This window comes from Eurosta solidaginis, chromosome X, assembly GCF_040869045.1.
Source record: "Eurosta solidaginis isolate ZX-2024a chromosome X, ASM4086904v1, whole genome shotgun sequence".
In the NCBI taxonomy this organism is placed as follows: Eukaryota; Metazoa; Arthropoda; class Insecta; order Diptera; family Tephritidae; genus Eurosta; species Eurosta solidaginis.
The window spans coordinates 98,185,974-98,204,431 of record NC_090324.1 but is presented as its reverse complement, the minus strand read 5'-3'; the positions used below and the strand labels follow the sequence as shown (position 1 = coordinate 98,204,431).

Sequence of the window (18,458 nt, the reverse complement as noted above, 5' to 3'; positions counted from 1 at the left end):
GAACTCAAAACACAGGGCAAAACCGAAAGTTTGAGCGAGTTGTATTTGTGGCCGGCATGAGAGAGAAATGTTCATTAAATAACAACAGGGATGCAAATTTCAATTTTAACTAAAAAATTTTCAAACAATTTGTTTTTTATCCGTAAATTCATACTTTAATTGCTATAAATATATGCAGAAATACAGAAAATACATTACATGCAATGATGCACTTTTAACAGTGGATATTTTCGAATCATGTAGTCCGAAACCTAGCAGTTATGCTAGAACTTTCTGGAACTAGGCAGTCTGCAGCAGAAACAGATTTTGTTGCTTCTCTGGAACCTTTGAGTCTGTTTATTTTAGACGCCTTTTACGACAGGAAAGCTGGGGATCATCTCATCCGTTAAACTTTGGGATAAAATTTCAACTCATTTCCTTTTTAACCGAGTTGTACTAAGAAAACCACTGGCGGGTGCTGAAAACTCTTCAATACTCAACCATTGCCTGATGGAAAATTCCATAAACCTTCCAAGCAACTCTCCCACCAAAATATCTTTATTAATACTTTTTCGGCCATCAGAAATTATCGTGGGACCCAAAATATATCTTTGGCCCACAAATGGGCTAGTTGAAATTTTTTAAATAAGAATTCCTACACAAAATATTTTAGTTGTCAATTCCACCTTGTTTAATTTGCCTTGATGCTACCGTGAATGATACAATCTTGTCAAAATGAATTTTTTAAAACTGACAATCAAACAAATAAAGATTTACATTTCAAAAACATTAAAAAAAACTTTGTCTTTCTGTCCCAAATGCAATTAATAAATTTATGTATCAAGATACGCCCATTTATAGTAATCCCCGCTTAAACATAAGTATGTATGATATAAGATGCTAGACCTCAATATATTATGCAATGTGCAACAATGAACACATCAGTCCAGCATAATCCCTGCTTTTGTTTCCTTTATTTATGTAATATATAAGTCAAGAAGATTCTGCTAAACTTTGCAGGTGTGCTTGCCGTCCATACTGGCGCCGACTCAACTTTCTAGAAGATGAAGTCTTAATTAAAATTTGAAGCAAAACAAATTTATAAAATAATATTGGAAACCATTAAAACCCGTTCTCTAAATGCCTTTTATTGCGGTCTGTGAGGATAAAAATGTATATGCATTTTGACTTAGTAATATTAAATAAATTGCGATGCGAAAGGTAATTGGAACTCTGTAGCGCTATCGCATCGCTAACAATGTCGCTTTTTTATTTTTCGCTAATTTTTTGCTTGAGTATGCATCACTGACCAAACGTCAAAGAAAGAGAACAAAAGAAACTAGGCGATTACAATTTCGGCAAACGATTAATTTTTGTTGAACGAATTAAAAAATGGATTCTGTGGCATTATGGGACGATTTAAATGAAGAAAGGATTGATAGGAGGATTATAAGAGACAACTCCAACATTATGAGTCTCAGCGATCAAAGGTAATTTAAAAGTTACAAAATTACTCATACATATAATATTGCTTTATGTTCTATTCATTAGTATTGTGCAGAATTTTCGGCTTAATAAGGAAGCCTTTTTGTATGTGCTAAATAGCATTAAAAGTGAGTTGAAAACTCCACGGAGAGCAACGGCAGTTCCTGAAATAATAAAAGTTTCTACAACGTTGAAGTTTCTTGGTCAGGGTGCATACCAACACTTGATTGGCCAAGACCGTCACAACAAACCGTTTCGAGTTGTATTTTGGAAGTTTGCAGTGCAATTGAAACGATATTGTGTCCAAAGCATATAACTTTTTCAATGAGCAATCGCGAAAAACAGGATGCCAACCGTAGTTTTTATGCAAAATGTGGAATTCCGGGTGTGATCGGAGCTGTGGAGGGAGCGCTCATCCAAATGATAAGGCCATCAAAAGGCGATCATCTATTTTTTAACCGAAAGCTTAAGCACAGCATAAATGCAATGATCGTAAGTGTATTTCGATTAAATAAGATTACTTTTATTGTGCCTACATGTTTTGTTCTATTTTAGATATGTGATCACAAAATGCAAATAAGAGCGGTCAATGGTAAATTTGGAGATGCATCGCACGATTCGCACGTATAGAACTTGTCCGGTGAGCGCGAATATTTCAGGACAGCCTATGAAAATGGAGATACTGGCCAACGAATTCTTGGTAAGCTTTTTAATATATCGCTTTAATGTAATGGTAGCATACACGCATTAACATAGCTACTTATGTAATATATAACATAATATATATACATATAATAAATGGTAATGAATGCTATTCACCTAAAAATACCTTTATTTTTTTGTTATCTGCAGGATATCCGTTGGAACCATGGCTTCTTACCCCATACAGGAATTCTACGGAGGATTCCGACGAAAATTTTTTCTATCAAAAACATTCAAATGGAAGGTATCTCATTGAGAGAGTTTTTGGTGTTTTGAAAGGTCGATTTCGCTGCCTTTTGGCCTCAAGAGAGTTGCATTATGCTCCAGCAAAAGTGGTGCAAATACTAAATGTTTGTTGTGCCCTGCATAATATTTGTATAATGTTCAATGTTGAAAATCCTCCCAGTTCAGAAATTGAACCGGAAGAAGTGAACGTGATAAATACAGAAAACGTGGAAAATCATAGAATGGGAAATATTGCTAGTTGTATCAGAGACCAAATAAAAAATAACATGATTTCCAATAGAAATGCTTTATAAAAAAGTGGTTTCAATTTAATCGTTATTTATTTATGTATTTTTACGGCTGCTAAGGCCTACAACTTAAACTACTAAATATAATTCATTATATTTTAAATTCACGATTTCAGTCTTTTATTTAAGTAAGGATTACAAAGTGTGTATATATATATAAACTAATACTAATTGTATATAAATAACACACATACTCAATGTTTCAGAATCATTGTGAAAAGTGCTCCAAACTATACTTCGGTAATGAACTGTGTATATGCAGGTACATGCGTAAATAAATAGAAAATAAAAAGGAAATTCTGTACATTTCATTACAAAAACTAAGCCACTTGTAGTACATAAATTCTGTGTACACATATCTTTAAACAAATTTTTTGTGTATCTGCTACTACTTTTTGGATATTGCTTTGTTGGCCTGTAACTCCACATCCAACATTGGTTTTTTAATTTCTAATTTGTTTAATTTTATTCTTAAATTTTCAAGGTCCATTCTTTGTTTATGGACAACTTGTTCTTTGGCAAACTTTAAATTTTTATTTTTTATTTTTAATGTAATTCTCATGGTTCTGGCAATGTTTTTCAAATTGTCATTAATCTCGTTTAGCACATTTATTGTGTTGCTTTGGTATTCAATTTGGTTGCCCACTTGCTTTTCCAATAGACTCAGCTTCTTGCGTGGAGTAGGTAGCGATCGGCTGCAGGAAGGTTCCTGTTGTTGTTATAGCAAGAAAGATTCCTCGTTCTCCTCTTCACTCATTTCAACTGAATCGGTGTCGTCATTAAAATCCGCTTCCAAAATTTCACTTGGTACTTCCGTCATAGTCTGACGCGCACCGAAATCCCGCGTGCCAGCTATCCCTTCGACTGCTTGGTTCATCGATAGCAAGTCGCTAGCTTGCTGTTCCAATTGGGTGAGTGCGGAGTAAACAGATGGGCCGCCCCCCGTACCAGCAATATTGGCTTTGTTGCGACGCATTTTGGCCTTCAAATGGACTTTGTAGTCAGCCCAAACCTATAAATTATATTAATCCCATTATAGAATTAAAAGTACATATATATCATCCAACCTACTTTTTTCCAGCCAGTGATATCACGAATCGGTGGCCCAGCTGCATTTAGTTGGCTCGTTACTCTCTTCCATAAATTATTGGCCGTTGTTTTCGCGTTGGGTGTTTTAAGTAACCTTTGGCCAAATCTGGATGTATTGCCATGAAGTCCACTAGGATTTCAAATTGTTGCTTTTGTGTTTGTTTTGTTTTTTGAGTTGTCCTATATATTTTTAAAAGAATGTCCAATGAATATAAAGTTATCAGTTTATAAAATCATCAATTAATACTTACATATTTGAACAACGCGAATGCCTATTAGCAAGAAAAATGCAAAAATGAATGCTGTTTGACATTCGCTTTCGCTATACAGAGTGCTGGAAATGCGAAAAGGGAGAAAAATTGCGAATGGGCAAAATGTGAATGCGAAAGTCAAAATATGCATGCGAATGTCAAGATACAGAGTACCGATTTTGCGATTTCGCGTTTTTTTTCTTTCGCATCGCAATACAGAGTAGGCCCCCAGCAGATTTGCGGGTCGAATGCAATGAAATGCGCTCAAATGAATCATATCGGAAATGCGATTTGTATGAGGTAATTCGTCGATTTTGGATTTCTTCGCCCAAAATGACCTACAATTGCTGTGTAAATGTGATAAAAGCGCATTAAAAGTATCCGTTTATCTACCATATATGTACATAAGTTTGATTGAACATCAACAAAAATTCAATCAACAATATAAAAAAATATTTCTCGCATTCAATAGTTGCGGCAATTTTTACTTAAAAGTTTTGGCATTTTACATACAAAATTAGTTTTTTGTGGTCCCTTCACTTTTAAGCGTTACCTTTTCGCGGCGTGATTTAAAGATAATTGTCGCATAAAAATATTATTATATTATGTGCAATTCTTCGATGTGCGAATGTGCTAAAATGAATATTTAAAATTTCGTAAATTGTACTGTGCTCAAATGATATTAAAAATATTTTAAAAATTCGAGTGTACATAGGTCAACTCTAGTTTTGGATACCAAAACATTGGAAATTACTTTTTCAAGAAAGAAACGCTGGCCCATTTCAAAATATTTTCTCCAATTTCTTATTATAAAGGTATTTTGATAGAAAACTGTAATAAAGTTGATTAAAAGATAGCCGGTCAATTGTGTATTTAACAGCAGTATAAATAGGCTTTTTGACCGTTATTTGCTTAGCGCAAAGCTAAATTAAACTCCACTATTTCGGCTTAACGTTTCGCTAAGCACCTTAGCTTCTTCAGGAGCGAAACTGAATTTATTTAGTAATTTTTATCACAAAACAGTAATTTTATCACAATAACAATGTACATAAAACAAAGTTATTAAAAGAAATTTCGGTTAGAATTAAGCAATCTGTTTGCTCCTGTTTAGTAAAAAATTTACATATATAAATGTATGTATCCCTAGATTACATTAGGCGTCACAAATTGCACAATTTTAGTATAAACTAACTAAGTTATGCATGAAAATTAAAAGTATAAAAATGGTACTAGTAATATGTAGTACACTTGTCATTAAACTGGACTTTGATCATCAAACATAATTGGTATGTTTTGTTTACATATGTGCGTATGTATGAAAGGGTGTGTTCAGTGAATACCTAAGAATGTGAAAATGTAAACAAAATCTTTATAAACATAAAAGATATGCGGCGGAGATGTCAGCTGTATCTTCCTTTCTATTAACAGTTCTCTCTCTATTTTGCATAATTCTTAAACTTTCTGTTGTGTATCTCACTTTTTCCCGCCTTTCCTCGTCCAATATTCTCGCTTTACCTAGATCAACAGAGTGTCCGCTTTCCGTTGTGTGTTGCGATAGTGCTGTATTATTATACTCAGTTGAGCAGAGCTCACAGAGTATATTAACTTTGATTGGATAACGGTTGGTTGTACAGGTATAAGGGAATCGAGATAGATATAGACTTCCATATCAAAATCATCAGTATCCAAAAAAAAAATTCTATTGAGCCATGTCCGTCCGTCCGTCCGTTAACACGATAACTTGAGTAAATTTTGAGGTATCTTGATGAAATTTGGTATGTAGGTTCCTGGGCGCTAATCTCAGATCGAAAAATCGAAAAAGTGCGATAATTCATTACCAGATACGGATAAAGCGATGACGCTTGGTAGGTGAGTTGAGCTTATGACGCAGAATAGAAAACTAGTAAAATTTTGGACAATGGGCGTGGCACCGCCCACTTTTAAAAGAAGGTAATTTAGAAGTTTTGCAAGTTGTAATTCGGCAGTCGTTGAAGATATCATAATGAAATTTGGCAGGAACGTTACCCTTATTACTATATGTATGCTTAATAAAAATTAGCTAAATCGGAGAACGACCACGCCCACTTTTTAAAACAAAATTTTTTTAAAGTCAAATTTTAAAAGAAAAGTTAATATCTTTACAGTATATAAGTAAATTATGTCACCATTCAACTCCAAAAATAAAAGAAATTTTCAAAATGGGCGTGGCTCCGCCCTTTTTCATTTACTTTGTCTGGGATACTTTTAATGCCATATGTCGAACAAGACATTACCAACCCTTGTGAAATTTGGTAGAGGCAAAGACTCTAGGACGATAATTGTTTTCTGTGAAAAAGGGCGAAATCGCCACGCCCAGTTTTTATACACAGTCGACCGTCTGTCCTTCCCCTCGGCCGTTAACACGATAACTTGAGCAAAAATCGATATATCTTTACTAAACTCAGTTCACGTACTTATCTAAACTCGTATTATATTGGTGTAAAAAATGGCCGAAATCCGACTATGACCACGCCCACTTTTTCGATATCGAAAATTACTAAAAATAAAAAAAAAATGCCATAATAATATACCAAATACGAAAAAAAAGATGAAACATGGTAACTGGATTGGTCTATTGACGCAAAATATAACTGTAGAAAAAAACTTTGTAAAATGGGTGTGACACCTACCATATTAAGTAGAAGAAAATGAAAAAGTTTTGCAGGGCGAAATCAAAAGCCCTTGGAATCTTTGAAGGATAACTGCTCGTGGTATTACATATATAAATAAATTAGCGGTACCCGACAGATGATGTTCTGGTTCACCCTGGTCCACATTTTGGTCGATATCTCGAAAACGCCTTCACATATACAACTACCACCACTCCCTTTTAAAACCCTCATTAATACCTTTAATTTGATACCCATATCGTACAAACACATTATAGAGTCACCCCTGGTCCACCTTTATAGCGATATCTCGAAAAGGCGTCCACCTATAGAACTAAGGCCCACTCCCTTTTAAAATACTCACCTTTCGTTTGGTACCCATATCGTACAAACAAATTCTAGAGTCAGCCCTGGTCCACCTTTATGGCGATATCTCGAAAAGGCGTCCACCTATAGAACTAAGGCCCACTCCCTTTTGAAATACTTATTAACACCTTTCATTTGATACACATATCGTACAAACAAATTCTAGAGTCAGCCCTGGTCCACCTTTATGGCGATATCTTGAAAAGGCGTCCACCCATAGAACTAAGGCCCACTCCGTTTTAAAATACTCATCAACACCTTTCGTTTGATACCCATATTGTAAAAACGCATTCTAGAGTCACCCCTGGTCCACGTTTATGGCGATATCTTGAAAAGGCGTCCACTTATAGATTTAAGGCCCACTCCCTTTTAAAATACTCATTAACACCTTTCTTTTGATACCCATATCGTACAAAAAAATTCTATATTCACCCTTGGTCCACGTTTATGTTGATATCCCGAAAAGGCGTCCACGAATAGAACTAAGGCCCATTCCCTTTTAAAATACTTATTAACACCTTTCGTTTGATACCCGTATTGTACAAAAGCATTCTAGAGTCACCCCTGGTCCACCTTTATGGCAATATCTCGAAAAGGCGTCCGCCTATAGAACTAAGGCCCACGCCCTTTTAAAATACTCATTAACACCTTTCATTTGATACCCATATTGTACAAACGCATTCTAGACTCACCCCTGGTCCACGTTTATGTCGATATCTCGAAAAGGCGTCCACCCATAGAACTAAGGCCCATTCCCTTTTAAAATACTTATTAACAACTTTCGTTTGATACCCATACAGTACAAAGGCATTCTAGAGTCAACCCTGGTCCACCTTTATAACGATATTCCGAAAAGGCGTCCACCTATAGAACTAAGGCCCACTCGCTTTTAAAATACTCATTAACGCTTTTCATTTGATACCCATATCGTACAAACAAATTCTAGAGTCACCCCTTGTCCACCTTTATGGCGATATCTTTAAAAGGCGTCCACCTATAGAACTAAGGCCCACGCCCTTTTAAAATACTCATTAACACCTTTCATTTGATACCCATATCGTACAAACAAATTCTAGAGTCACCCCTGGTCCACCTTTATGGCGATATCTCGAAAAGGTGTCCACCTATATAACTAAGACCCACTCCCTTTTAAAATACTCATTAACACCTTTTATTTGATTCACATATCGTACAAACAAATTCTAGAGTCACCCCTGGTCCACCTTAATGGCGATATCTCGAAAAGGCGCCCACCCATAGAATTAAGGCCCACTCCCTTTTAAAATACTCATTAACACCTTTCCTTTGATACCCATATTGTACAAACGCATTCTAGATTCACCCCTACTTTTATGGCGAAATCTCGAAAAGGCGTCCACCCACAGAACTAAGGCCCACTCCCTTTTAAAATACTCATTAACACCTTTCATTTGATACCCATATCGTACAAACAAATTCTAGAGTCACCCCTGGTCCACCTTTATGGCGATATCTCGAAAAGGCGTCCACCTATAGAACTTAGGCCCACTCGCTTTTAAAATACTCATTAACACCTTTAATTTGATACCCATATCGTACAAACAAATCCTAGAATCACCCCTGGTCCACCTTTATGACGATATCTCGAAAAAGCGTCCTCCTATAGAACTTAGGCCCACTCCCTTTTAAAATACTCATTAACACTTTCATTTGATACCCATGTCGTACAAACAAATTCTAGAGTCAGCCCTGGTCCACCGTTATGGCGATATCCCTAAATGACGTACATCTATAGAACTATGGCCCACTCCCTCTTAAAATACTCTTTAATACCTTCCATTTGATATACATGTCATACAAACACATTCCAGGGTTACCCTAGGTTCATTTTACTACGGGGTGATTTTCCCTTATTTTGTCTCCATAGCTCTCAACTGAGTATGTAATTTTCGATTACATCCGAACTTAGCCTTCCTTACTTGATTTCTTTTTATTTATATCCGACTCATGTTCTTTGAGTCGAATACCCCAGGTGCGCTTTGTTGTATATATATATATTTTATTACATTTTTAGTTTTCGGTTCCTTCACATGGTATTTCGTATACTATATTGTTGTTTTGTGAAAGGGGGATAGGGCTTTTTGTTTTAGTGAAAATACTTTGTAGAGTTCGATTTGATTTATAATCCAAGCATGTGTTATTTTTGTTGTATTGTATATCAGAGCCGAAGTTCTCTGTTAATTTTGGTATGTAAGTCACACTGAAGAACTTCTTCGTTTGGCTTGCAGTGTTTGTCGTTGAGAATCTGCTACTTTTGTTTTCTGTTTGTGCTATCTTCTGCTGTATAAGATTTTGTATTTTCGACCAATTTTGAACCCGACCCTTTTAGAATTGGCTGAAAGTTTTTCTTCTTTTTCTAGCTTACGAAAGACGTTTTTCAGAAGTTTTTCAAATTTTTTCATCCAAATCAAAAAAAGTTATGAATTTTTAAAAAAACACCGTTTTTGTTTTGAAAATGCTATAACTTTTTCAAAAATTGAGCTTTTGGGATCTTTTTTTTTTTAATTTGTTTTTAAATGTACTTTTCGGAAAAACTTCAAAAAAATTTTTAAAGTTTTTTTTTTGTAATTTTTCAGTTTTTCGAGATTTTTCGAATTTCGCCCTTTTTTTCTCATAAAAAACTTCAATCAATTCTGCAATCATCCCCACTAATCCCGGAGTTGGCCGAGAATTTTTTTATTTTTTTATTTAATTGAAAAAAAAAACTTTAAAATTTTTGTTGTATTTTTTCCGAAAAGTACATTTAAAAACATATTTAAAAAAAAAAAAATGATCCCAAACGGTCAATTTCTGAAAAAGTTATAGCATTTTGAAAAAAGCACCGTTTTCCAACTCAAAATAAGTGTTAAATATATAACATATAAAATAAGTGTTAAATGTATAACTTTTTCAAAAATTGACCGTCTGGGATCATTTTTTTTTAAATATGTTTTTAAATGTACTTTTCGGAAAAAATACAAAAAAAATTTTTAAGTTTTTTTTTTTCAATTAAATAAAAAAAAAAAATTCTGGGCCCATTCCGGGATTAGTGGGGATGATTGCAGAATTGATTGAAGTTTTTTATGAGAAAAAAAGGGCGAAATTCGAAAAATCTCGATAAACTGAAAAATTAGAAAAAAAAATTAAAAAATTTTTTTGAATTTTTTCCGAAAAGTACATTTAAAAACAAATTTAAAAAGAAAAGATCCCAAACGGTAAATTTTTGAAAAAGTTATAGCATTTTGAAAACAAAAACGTTGTTTTTTTTTAAATTCGTAACTTTTTTTGAGTTGCATGAAAAAATTTGAAAAACTTCTGAAAAAAGTCTTTCGTAAGCTAGAAAAAGAAGAAAAACTTTCAGCCAATTCTAAAGGGGTCGGGTTCAAAATTGGTCGAAATGGGATGGAATACCCCATATGTACTCTGCGTTTGGTTATGTACATACATATTCACAATAAGGGGAATCTCTCAATATTGCAATCAGTGTTGCCAAGGGGACTCAAAAAGGTTTTTAATGATTTGTGAACCTTCGGAGTTTTTCAAATTTTGCTGATTTATGAACCGTGTAAAACCGAAATCGTGTAAAACAAGTACCGTGTAAATCGGGGGATAGGTGTATTTGACTATAAATTGTATGTTAATGTTATATTTTTGTTTAAGTTCAGACATAGTCTCATTCAGTAAGTCATCCATGACTATGTCGGCTATGCACAGTGTTTCGTGTAGAACAAGCTAGCTGGACAAAATTATTTTATGAGATTTTCCGTTTCATATGCAGTCATTTATTACAACTACGTCATTTTTTTCAGCCATATGTTCTTTTTTTTATTGTTTTCAAAAATTTTACTTCATATGCATAAATTTGCTTATTTCATATACAGTAACTCATGTGAATAAGTGACATAGAACCAAAAAATTTAAAGGACTTAAGAATATTACTTTATTGTACTTAAATTGATTGGACTACAAATCTCAATACTCTAAAAAATTCGGAAAAAAAATTTAAATTTTGTATGAAAATTCGTCGAATGTTTCAAACATTTTTTAAATAAATAAAATAAAAATAAAAACAACATCAATTTTTTAAATATAATTTAGTTTTTGTTATAAATCGTGACAAATTTTCTTATGGGAAATTAGTTAAAATATGAAAATTCGTCGAATTTTTCAAACATTTTCTTATGGGAAATTAGTTAAAATAAATTTGCGAAAGCGAAAATTGTAAGAATTGTCCAAAAAGGGGTGTCTACTTATTTATGTGAGTGACTGTACATATGTACATACATATTTTGTATTTATTTGAGTATTTATCCTGGCACTACAATTTTTACAAAATTATCTTATAGTACCAGTCAGGAATGTAAAAGTGAATTACAATAATAATAATAACAATGTAAATAATTAAATTAATTATGTGAAAATTACTTATTACAAAAACATAAAAGTAAAGTATCATACAAAGTAGAAAAGACAATATATTTAAATTAAATAAAACCTGATCCAACAAAAAGTTATAGGGTAGGTTATCTTTTATAATTATGTTATTATTCGCTATCATCACTTTCATTCGATGAGTCACTTTTGGAATAGTTTTGTAAACCATGGATAGAGATCTATGTATAGTTTTTTAGTTTCGACCGCAAATTTTTCAAATCTTTGGATATTTATATTGTACCCAGATGCTAATGCGCGAAGGAGAGTGTCGAATATTTTGATGAGCGTTACATCCAATCCCGTAATCTCAGCACTAGCCTCAGAATTTTCGAAAAACCTACGAGCAGTGTTGCCGTCATTGGTATTGCCGAAACCTGGTTTTGGTTTATCTACTATCAATCCAAGTACACTTTTAAATTTATTCTGGATTTCGTTCGAACGTAGCTTTACACTCTCTTTATCTGCCTCATTCCTAAGGTGCCATTTTTTTACTTCGAGGCGATAACTTATGTGAAGCAAGCATTCAATGCACGTTATCCATGCATGGAGAGTACACAAACCAAAACCAAGATTATCTCGGTTAGGCGTAAAGTCCCGTAACTCATTATTCATATCTTTTGGAGTAGCACCACAAATATAACAATTTTGTGCGGAAGAAGTTTCAGTCAAAGCATTGTAAACTTTTCCGTCAATCATTGTTAGAAACATATTGTGATTTACGGAAACTTCGTATTCTTCGACCATGTACTTTGTTGGCAACAACGCATTTATCTCCTCTAAAACTTTGTTCGTTTCACAAACAATGAAATCTCTTGTTTCTTTAGAAAAAAAATTTAATTGGACGACAATACATGGTAGAAGAAGGTCGAGCATTCTGCCAAAAAATGTTACCTTTTTCATCCTGTAATTGAAGAGGAACGAAAGAAAATATGAACAGAAACTCATCAGTGTCAGAACTGCATGTAAACTTTTGCTTATATGTGCTATGGCCAGAGCTTCCATCGCAACCCCAATTGCTGATTAAAGTATACGTCAAGTTTGTAGGTAATAAACTAACAAAAACTTCTTGATTTGCTAAAACTAAACGCTCAACAGTTTTATCTAATACGGACTGGACTTTAATTTCCGCACGTGTTTCACCCACATCAATTTCATTTGGATAGCATTCTGCCTTAGCTTTTCTTAGACTATAAAATGATGGATAAATCTTATGGTCTGCCTTGATGCTCCACTTCCCAGTCGTTTTGTACCCATGATTCGTCGACTTGCTATCTACGTAGTATGCTAAAGCTTCTACATTGCTCAAGCATCTTGCATCTGGCCCACATGTCATCTTTTTGCCGGATATTTGAGTCGTTTTCTATGATTTTTGTATAATGTTAGCAACATTTCTGTTGCCGGACATACGCGTTGCTACTTCTGCCGCATAAAATAACTCACCAGGACTTCTAGATTGCAAGAGGTCATCCACTCAACGCCGTTTGGTTTTTCACTGCAGCTAACAAAGTCCTTCCTTCGTCTTCCGGGGCCGGGGTTACCTGAAGAAGTGGTTGGTTTGTCTGAGGGCAACTTTGAATCTACCGTTATTGTAAATGTGAAGCCTGGACCCGAAAGCCACTCCGAGTTTTTATTCAAAAATCGCTCCTTATGGCTTCCAGAAGTGTTCCACTTTGATCCAGCTTCGACGAATATGCCGATATTTGTAAGCTTAAACTTTTTTATCGAATACTCGCCTGCTTCGCTTAAATCGTCATTAAGTAAAACAAAACTCAATAACTCTTTATATCTAGTTTCCTTCGAATGTTGAACCCAAATGTCAAAAAGCTCCGTTCTTGGTACGGTTATAACTAAACTGCTTTGTGTTGTTGATTTTCCGACAGGGTGAATAGTTGATGATTGTTTTGCTGCCATCTTAAGTGTAGTTGATCGTTCTGATTTGTTATCAGTTGTGCAGTATTTATATTACATTCAGGTCTTGGCGTAGATGCTACCAAATGGGGTTGTTTTGTGTAGCGTTCCTGTGTGGTTATACCTGCATTAGGATTGCTTTGTATGTACCTGTTTTATGCCTTGGTGACTGGTGCGGTAGGTTGTGGCAGGTTGAAGTCAGTGATCTTCGCCTTTTTGCTTTTGGTGTGCTCTTGTTGACCTTGCGCGTTTATTTTTGTGCGTTTTATGGCTACGTGTTTGTTCCCTGTAACTGTGAATTGGTTTTGCCATTTGTAGATCAGCTTTAAAGGTTCAAATATCTCGTCGGAGCTGGTACGTACATACATCCTATTTTATATGTAGAGATAACTAAATCTACAAAAAAAAAATTAAAAATAGATGTGCAAAGAATTCGCAATGGTTTTTTCTTTCGGCTATTAGATAATACTTGCGATTATAACATATGTAAAATTTAGCCCGGATGTCCGCGGATGTGTGTAACTTTTTTGTACCTAAATTTAAAAACCGAGAGAAAAAATACCTTTTCTTCTTAATAACGGAATGTTAAATATATTGAAAATACTCTAATTTCGAAAGAATTACTATTAGGAAATTTTACTTACCTTCGAGCTTAGAATTCATCAAAAAATAAGAAGCTTAATATTCAACAAGAATTTTGCAAATTAATCAATGCATTTTACGACCACTCCTGCCTTCTTACTTCAATTACTCAATATATATGAGGAAAAATATCAAAAAAAGCAAAAATCCCGCTATTTTGTTTATTTTCTTTTATTTCTCATTAAACTTTTCTTGGAATAAGAACTTTGTTTTTGTCCAGCTAGCTTGTTCTACACGAAACACTGTGCTATGGTGGGGAGAGGGTATTACCCATAGGCATACCAAACGTTTGTGAATATAGTTTTTCATTGAAAATAAAGTACTTGTTATCTTTCAGGCAAAATTCTAATATTTGCTTAAATTTTGGTCTAGGTATACCGGATATTTTTTCAATTTTATCCCACTTTTTGGTGATTATTTTTATACTCAGTTGAGCAGAGCTCACAGAGTATATTAACTTTGATTGGATAACGGTTGGTTGTACAGGTATAAAAGAATCAAGATAGATATAGACTTCCATATATCAAAATCATCAGTATCGAAAAAAAATTTGATTGAGACATGTCCGTCCGTCCGTTAATACGATAGCTTGAGTAAATTTTCAGGTATATTGATGAAATTTGGTATGTAGGTTCGTGGGCACTCATCTCAGATCGCTATTTAGAATGAACGATATCGGACTATAACCGCGCCCACTTTTTCGATATCGAAAATTTCGAAAAATCGAAAAAGTGCGATAATTCATTACCAAAGACGGATAAAGCGATGAAAGTTGGTAGGTGAGTTAACCTTATGACGCAGAATAGAAAATTTGTAAAATTTTGGACAATGGGCGTGGCACCGCCCACTTTTAAAAGAAGGTAATTTAGAAGTTTTGCAAGCTGTAATTTGGCAGTCGTTGAAGATATCATGATGAAATTTGGCAAGAACATTACTCCTATTACTATATGTATGCTTAATAAAAATTAGCAATATCGGGGCCGACCACGCCCACTTAAAATAAAAAATTGTTTAAGTAAAATTAAAAAAAAAACGTTAATATCTTTACAGTATATAAGTAAATTATGTCCACATTCAACTCCAGTTATGATATGGTGCAACAAAATACAAAAATAAAAGAAAATTTCAAAACGGGCATGGCTTCGCCCTTTTTCATTTAATTTGTCTAGGATACTTTAAATGCCATAAGTCGTACAAAAATTTACCAATCCTTGTGAAATTTGGTAGGAGCTTAGACTCTAGGACGATAACTATCTTCTGTGAAAAAGGGCGAAATCGGTTGAAGCCAGGCCCAGTTTTTATACACAGTCTACCGTCTGTCCTTCCGCTCTGCCTTTAACACGATAACTTGAACAAAAATCGATATATCTTTACTAAACTCAGTTCACGTAATTATCTGAACTCACTTTGTATTGATACAAAAAATGGCCGAAATCCGACTATGACCACGCCTTCTTTTTCGATATCGAAAATTACGAAAAATGAAAAAAATGCCATAATTCTATACCAAATACGAAAAAAGGGACGAAACATGGTAATTGGATTGGTTTATTGACCCAAAATATAGTTTTTGAAAAAAACTTTGTAAAATGGGTGTGACACCTACCATATTAAGTGGAAGAAAATGAAAAAGTTTTGCAGGGCGGAATCAAAAGCCCTTGGAATCTTGGCAGGAATACTGTTCGTGGTATTACATATAAAAATAAATTACAGGTACCCGACAGATGATGGTCTGGGTCACCCTCGTCCACATTTTGGTCGATATCTCGAAAATGCCTTCACATATACAACTACCACCACTCCCTTTTAAAACCCTCATTAATACCTTTAGTTTGATACACATATCGTACAAACACATTATAGAGTCACCCCTGGTCCACCTTTAAGGCGATATCTCGAAAAGGCGTCCGCCTATAGAACTAAGGCCTATTCCCTTTTAAAATACTCCTTATCACCTTTCGTTTGATACCCATATAGTACAAACCCAGTCTAGAGTTAACCCTGGTCCATCTTTATAACGATATCCCGAAAAGGCGTCCACCTATAGAACTAAGGCCCACTCCCTTTCAAAATACTCATTAACAACTTTCATTTGATACCCGTATCGTACAAACAAATTCTAGAGTCACTCCTGGTCCACCTTTATGGCGATATCTCTAAAAGGCATCCACCTATAGAACTAAGGCCCACGCCCTTTTAAAATACTCATTAACACCTTTCATTTGATACCCCTATCGTACAAACAAGTTCTAGAGTCACCCCTGGTACACCTTTAGGGCGATATCTCGAAAAGGCGTCCACCTATGGAACTAAGGCCCACTCCCTTTTAAAATACTCATTAACACGTTTCATTTGATACCCATATCGTACAAACAAATTCTAGAGTCACCCCTGGTACACCTTTATGGTGATATCTCGAAAAGGCGTCCACCTATAGAACTAAGGCCCACTCCCTTTTAAAATACTCTTTAACACCTTTCATTTGATACCCATATCGTACAAACAAATTCTAGAGTCACCCCTGGTCCACCTTTATGGCGATATCTCGAAAAGGCGTCCACCTATAGAACTAAGGCCCACGCCCTTTTAAAATACTTATTAACACCTTTCATTTGATACACATATCGTACAAACAAATTCTAGTGTCCCCCTGCTCCACCTTTATGGCGATATCTAGAAAAGGGGTCCACCTATAGAACAAAGGCCAACGCCCTTTTAAAATACTCATTAGCACCTTTCATTTGATACCCATATCGTACAAACAAATTCTAGAGTCACCCCTGGTACACCTTTATAGCGATATCTCGAAAAGGCGTCCACCTATAGAACTAAGGCCTACGCCCTTCTAAAATACTCATTAACACCTTTCATTTGATACCCTTATCGTACAAACAAATTCTAGTGTCCCCCTGGTCCACCTTTATGGCGATAACTCGAAAAGGCATCCACCTATAAAACTAAGGCCCACTCCCTTTTAAAATACTCATTAACACATTTCATTTGATACCCATATCGTACAAACAAATTCTAGGGTCAGCCCTGGTTCACCTTTATGGCGATATCGCTAAATGGCGTCCACCAATACAACTATAGCCCACACCCCCTTAAAATACTCTTTAATACCTTCCATTTGATACACATGTCATACAAACACATTCCAGGGTTACCCTAGGCTCATTTTCCTACATGGTGATTTTCCATTATTTTGTCTCCATAGCTCTCAACTGAGTATGTAATGTTCGGTTACACCCGAACTTAGCTTTCCTTACTTGTTGTAGCTAGCGTTGTCAGTATATTTGTGAAGAGCGAAACAATATCAAAAGATACCAGTAAGTCGTCGTCTCTCAATTTGATGTCTTTTAGTCTCTCTTTTAATTCAAAGGAATTTTTGATGTTGTAATCATCTGATACCAAGGACCTCAGAAAGCCTCCAAGATATTTCGACAGTTCATAGCATGGAACGTTAGTCGACGACACAATGGGACGAAAAGGTAAATCAGTCTTATGAATTTTAGGCAAGCCGGAAAGTCTTAGGGCTATCGCTGTTGAGCATGCTAATCGTTGTTTTTCCCTTATGTTAATAATGTGGCTTTTGTATAAATCGTCAGCGAGTTTATTGTTCTTACGTTGGAGTTCCATTGTTGGATCATTCCCCAGTGTTTTGTACGTGCTTTTATCTTCCAGCATTTTCCCCATCTTTTCATGTATTCCTCCTTGTACATGTATTCCCTTGCACTAAGTAAATAATGGTCAATGGCCTATTTATACTGCTGTATAATAAAATTAGTTTTCGCATAGATATTCATTTGCATAAAACTAGTAAACCCTTTTTTCAGGCCAATTACTTGTAATTTTAATTTAATTTTTAAGCGACTACTATCAAAAATAGACTACTCTACTTTTATGCATATGGAAAATTGTCTATTATTACCTTTACGACTCTTTTAAAGTAGTTTTAATTTAATAAGTACGTGTATCGAATTTTGACTCATTCGAACTTCTCTTACGTATTACTATCTGAATAATTGCATTTGCAGAGTTTTCCAAAATTGTGTCTACCTATTTAAATATAGAGTGAGCGCATTTATCGCTCGTTTTAAATAGCGATTGGGATAAGGGGTAACGAGCTTTCATACCAAGTTTCATTAAGATACCTCAAAGTTTACTCAAGTTATCGTGTTTACGGACGATACACGGACGGGCGAATAGACCGACATAGATATCGCTTTGTATACATGCTAATTAGTTATCTTTTCTACGATATTACTTTTAAACAGTTATTATTCTACACCTAATTATCTTTGTTTGTTTAATGGTGTGTTCAATTTTTACTCAATATTTAAGAATTCATGAGCTTAACACTAGTTTATAATAACTGAATATTCAACTATTATGAGAAACTG

General features: G+C 34.7%; 1 protein-coding gene and 1 pseudogene across 9 annotated transcripts in view; one reads left to right on the top strand and one right to left on the bottom strand.

Moving 5' to 3' along the window:
* Positions 1-18,458, bottom strand: part of bt (projectin protein bent) — a 3,328,983-nt gene that overhangs the window by 2,774,299 nt on the left and 536,226 nt on the right. The window lies entirely within an intron of this gene.
* On the top strand, positions 1,372-2,705 carry LOC137234488 (putative nuclease HARBI1; annotated as a pseudogene).